Source organism: Cricetulus griseus, chromosome 3 (assembly GCF_003668045.3).
Source record: "Cricetulus griseus strain 17A/GY chromosome 3, alternate assembly CriGri-PICRH-1.0, whole genome shotgun sequence".
Classification (NCBI taxonomy): Eukaryota; Metazoa; Chordata; class Mammalia; order Rodentia; family Cricetidae; genus Cricetulus; species Cricetulus griseus.
The window spans coordinates 185297645-185303185 of record NC_048596.1 but is presented as its reverse complement, the minus strand read 5'-3'; the positions used below and the strand labels follow the sequence as shown (position 1 = coordinate 185303185).

At 40.7% G+C, this 5541-nt stretch overlaps 1 pseudogene; it reads right to left on the bottom strand.

The window, feature by feature from the left end:
• Positions 1–3090: 3090 nt before the first annotated feature.
• LOC100759639 lies at positions 3091–3844 on the bottom strand (annotated as a pseudogene).
• Between the last annotated feature and the right edge of the window lie 1697 nt (positions 3845–5541).

Genomic DNA, 5541 nt, shown 5'->3' with positions numbered 1-5541 from the left:
CTGTCTCCCAAGGGCCTGGATTAAAGGCCTGGCCATAACATTCAGCCACTGAAAAATATTTTTTGAAGGGTAAGTCTATACTATAGATTAACAAATTCACTCAGCTCTGATTTATCTGCCAATGTCTTCCTTTCTCATAGTTAAAGGACAGTTCAGCTGGGCATCAGATTCTTGGCTGATTTTGTTGTAAAGTTTAGTGCTTTGAGTGTATCATCCCATTTGCCTACAAAATTGCTGGTGAGAAACTACAGGAATTCTTATGGAGGAACACTAGTGTGAATAAGTGGCTTCTGTTGTGTTCTTAGCACAAGCTTCTTTGACGTCATCCTGGTAGAGTTTGAGTTCATTGGATGTCTCTATCCTGTCTTCCATCAAAGTCCAGTGATTTTTAGCTACTATTTACTCAAAATAATCTCGGCTCCCTTTACTTTCTCTCCTCCTTTTGGGATGGCCATAATGAAAGTGTATCTGCGTGTGTCCCTTAGGCTCTGTTCACTTTTCTTCCATTCTTTCTTTTTCTCATACTCAAAATCATTTCATCTATCTTCTCTTTGAAAATTTCTGTTTCTTCTTGTCTTCTCAAATCCTCCTTTAACTGTTCCAGTCAATTTATACATTTTTAATTATATATTTTAGCCCAGAATTTTTCTTCCTATTTAGTTGTTTTCGAGTATCCATAAGTCTATTGTTTTAAAGCATTTTGTCATTCCAGCATCTGGTCTTTCCTAAGGACAGTTTCTGTTTATTTAAGTTTTCTTTTAATGCTGTGTACTTTCCCATTCCTTCCGTGTGTGTGTGTGTGTGTGTGTGTGTGTGTGTGTGTGTGTAAAATTGCATGAGTTAAAGCTTATAGTTGTGGAAATGAAAATCTCTGTAGACGAAGAACAAGGTAAGCAGAAGCTTCAGCCCTTTTGAATGCCATCTGGTTCATTCTATACACTCCTCTCTCCATGGCACTAGAAGGAATAGTGTTGTCAGGCTTTTTAGCACTATGAAACAAGGGTCCATTTCTGCCACTTTCCAGTAGCAAGTGTCCCCTTTGCTTATTGACAGTATTCTCCAAGTGGAAATTACAGCTAAGAGTCTGTTTTTGTAACCTGTTATTCAAAATCCTTCAGCCTCTGCTTACTACCCAGGTCCAAAGCCAAGATAGGCTCCCTTTTCTAGTTATTCACTCTTTATTACTTTTCTACTGCTTCATGACAGACTGTTCCAAATCTTAGTGACGTCATACAAGCAAACAACCAAACCAAAATTACTCATCTGTTGTCTCACATGTTTATGTGTCAAGGCCTTGCTGCACTGGAGCCACAGGGTCAGTCTTACAAAGCTGTCAACGTGTTAAATGAAAATAAGCCTTAAGTTACCTTCAGGCTCAACAATGAGACAACCTGCTTCAAGCTCACTTGGCTACCTAGCTATTGGCAGCCTTCAAGTCCTCAGTCGCTGTTGGCTGAAGATGCTGGCTTTTTCTCACAGCCTCTGTACTGACCACTTATAATGGGGCACTTGAGAGTCTTTAGAATGACAAGGAAGAAGGCGAGAATAAGAGATTGAGAAAGAGAGAAATCAGAAGCTTTTCACAGCTTTGTCTAAAAACTATTCTTTCATTCCAGTTATATATTCTTTTATTAGGAGAGAGTCAGTAGGTCCCTCCCACACCTAAGGTGAAGAATTTCACCAAAATGTCAGTGCTAGTGCCCTACTTAGGGTTACTATTATTGTGATGAAACACCATGACTAACATGACCAAAGCAAGTTGGAGAGGATAGGGTTCATTTAGCTTATACTTCCACACCACTAGTCATCATCCAAGGGGGTCAGGGAAGGAACTCAAACAGAGCAGGAACCTAGGTGTTGACTCAGAAGCCATGGAGGGGTGCTGCTTACTGGCTTGCTCCTCATGATTTTCTCAGCCTGTTTGTTTTGTTTTGTTTTGTAGCTTTGGAGCCTATCCTGGCACTCACTCTGTAGACCAGGCTGGCCTCGAACTCACAGAGATCCTCCTGCTTCTGCTCCTGAGTGCTGGGATTAAAGGCATGTGCCACCACTGCCCAGCTTCAACCTGCTTTCTTATAGAACCCAGAACCCCCAGCCCAAGGGGTGTCCCCACCTACAATGGGCTGGACCCTCCCACATCAATCACTAATTAAGAAAATACCCTACATCTGGATCTTATGGAGGAATTTTTTTTTCCAATTGAGTCTCCCTCCTTTTCAACTCTAGCTTGTGTCAGGCTGACATAAAACTAGCCATCACAGCTAGGAAATGAGTTTGGGGGGCCTGTTTCATAGACTGCACACCACAATGGAATATAACTTTTTTTTTTTTACTTTAAGAACAACTTCTTTTATTTTAAACTGACTTTTTGTTGCCCTAAGTACCAATTTTCTGTAGTCCCCTCACTAGTACCAAGTGATTCTTTTAAAATTTTAAGCAAGTTTGAGCTTAATTCCTACTTTGGGGAGTCATTAGTAATTTTTTAAGGATGCTTTTATATTACTGATCTTTGGACTTTTTTTGTTTGTTTATTTTGTTTTGTTTTTCGAGACAGGGCTTCTCTGTGGCTTTGGAGGCTGTCCTGGAACTAGCTCTTGTAGACCAGGCTGGTCTCGAACTCAGAGAGATCCTCCTGCCTCTGCCTTCTGAGTGCTGGGATTAAAGGCATGCGCCACCACCTCCCGGCTGATCTTTGGACTTTTTTTTAAATAAAAAATTGTATTTACTTAGAAGCATTCAGAATGTCAACAAAACAGCTGCATTTTTTTTCTTTTTTGCAATTGCAGAGTTGTATTCAGTTAACAGAATAATTATCTTTGTATAAGCTGCATCAGAGACAACTGAAGATGGGGGAAAAAACCCAAAACAAAACACAAACAAACAAAAAACAGAAAAAAAAACCAAAAACTATCATCCCCATATATAAATAATTTGTGCTGTGCACCAACAAGAACCTGCTTTAAATTTTCATGCCAATTTACAACCCCCAGACTGTACCAGGCAAGGTTAGTGGCTATGAAAATACCACCAAGACAGGGCTATCTAAAGACACATTCGGTAGTGTGTTAACTATACAAAAAAAAAAAAAAAGACACTGTACAGTTTAAAAACAAATCTTACACAGCCTTACATTTCAATTTTTTTCTTTAAAAGGAGTGAGTTATGTACAGGGGGGTTAAATGCTTTATAGACAAAAAAACTGCACTAGAACCAACTTATTCATCATCATCATCTTCGTCTTCCTCTTCCTCCTCCTCTTCATCCTCCTCCTCATCACTTTCTTCTTCCTTCTTTTTCTTGCTCTTTTCTGCCTTAACCACCCCCCTTTTCACTGCATCGGGTTTTCCTTTAGCTCTGTAAGCAGCAATATCCTTTTTGCACTTCTCCTTCAGCTTGGCAGCCTTCTTTTCATAGGGCTGCTTGTCATCTGCTGCAGTGTTGTTTCTTTGCAACACCACCAATGGACAAGCCTGGGTGTTCTTTGATTTTTGGACGATACTCAGAACAGAACAAGAAGAAGGCTGAAGGAGGCCTCTTGGGTGCATTGGGGTCCTTGAACTTCTTTTGGTTCTCCCCTTTGGGGGAGATGTAGGTTTTCATTTCTCTTTCATAAGGAGCCTTTTCGGCCTTTGCCATGTCTTCAAATCCCCCCTTTTCTTTAGCAGACATGGTCTTCCACCTTTCTGAGCACTTTGAGAACTCTGAGAAGTTGACAGAAGCATCCGGGTGCTTCTTCTTGTGTTCCTCCTGAAAGTTTGCACAAAGAATACATATGAGGACATTTTGCCTCTTGGCTTCTTAGGATCTCCTTTGCCCATGTTTAGTTGATTTTCGTCCGCGAGGCACAGAGTCAACCAGTGCCTGTCAGGCTCATGCTTGCCCTGGCACTGTCTCTATGGAGCTCAATGTACTCTGGAATTTTTAATACATAAGAAAATTAGCCTCTCATAAGCCCCATAGTTGTGTTAGGCAAACTACTAAGTAAGTTTTTGTGGCAGAGAAAGCCACAGCTATCATAAGTGGAGACAATGCTTTTCTTATTTTTAATTCATATTTTGATTTTGTTCATGTTGTTTGAACCAGCAGACTTTTTCCCTTAATGCCCATGTAGTCAAACTGAGCAAGTATCTTTTTTATGGGGGAACCATACCATTAAAACAAAAATCCATGTATTTTCTGCTGATAATCTTTGGTATCCTTTCACTGCTTTTAATGGAATAGATGTGAATTTCCTTCCTAGCATATGACACCTTCTTATCACCTCATGCCCACCTAGCTCTTTTATCCTCTCTGAAAACTCTGCTTGCAGAGTCCAGGGAGGTCTCACCATTCTTCAATGTGCACACTGATGCACACCTGCATTTCCTTCCAATCCCTTTCTTGTGGCTATGGGAAGACAGAAAGGGCAGTTCCAGAAGCATATTCCTAGGCCCAGCGCTCTGTACAGTACCCACATGCTTAGTTATTGAATGAGAAGTCATCAGAAAATACTGCTTCAAACACAAAAAGAATACACGACTTTCACACTGTTGGCAATTTGAGTCTTTTCATTCTCTCTTATCTAGAAGATAACTGTGTGAGTTCAATTTTGTGACTATTCCTCAATATCACAATCCTCATAGTTGTGTTTCTGTGGCCTAGAAAGCCAGTAGATAAAGAATTCATGGCCCTGTCAGCTAAGTGTGCTCATGTAATTGGGTTCTGGGCAATGGGATATGAGAAGTTGTAAGTCCATCTTGACAACTTTAAAACAGGAGCATTTCCTCCCTTCACTTACAACTTCCTGTGAAACTGTGGCCATAGGAGCTGAAGAGTCCATCCTAAATTAAGGAGGAATCTTTGTGGAGAAAAGAAAGCATAGGAGAAAGGGAAGCAAAGAACTTGAAACACCAGGGCCATCTTTGCAATTCCTTGTGGTGATTTGAACTACCACCTTGACAACCATCATCTGCTGGCTCATTTAAACCATTGTTATTTTGACCTTTGTTAACAGAAATCAAATATGGGTCCTAACTTGTGGAGTGCCCATGGATGTCACATCCTACCTTTGGGATCATTCCCCACCAATCCTTTGTGAGAAGTCTGTGCCAGGCAGACGGAATGAGAAACATGGGTGCTCAGGGTCAGGGAGATGGTTTGGGATGAAAACACAACCTGTTCCAGGACTATGAAGTAGAGTCATGCAATCATTCTTTCAAATATCACAGAAGAAAATGCTGAAGGAAGCTATTGAGCCATGCAAGGTAACACACTGAAGAGCATGCTTGGCTCTAGATTATGGCAGTAATGTAATGAGGACCAAAGCCTATGATTGCTAAAATGGAAGTCAAAATACCAGTGCAGGAAAGGGAGAGGGCAAAAGATAGATTCCTGGCAAGATGAACCCCAAGCTCCTATTTCAGGCACCTGGTTTGCATTAATCTCTCATCTCTATAGACTCATACAGTGCCCCTTGCCTTCTTTCCAATCTTGTACTGAGGTGCCAGCATCTTTAATCTTTATAAAATTCTATCAAAAAGGATAAAGATAGTAAAAGTTGAG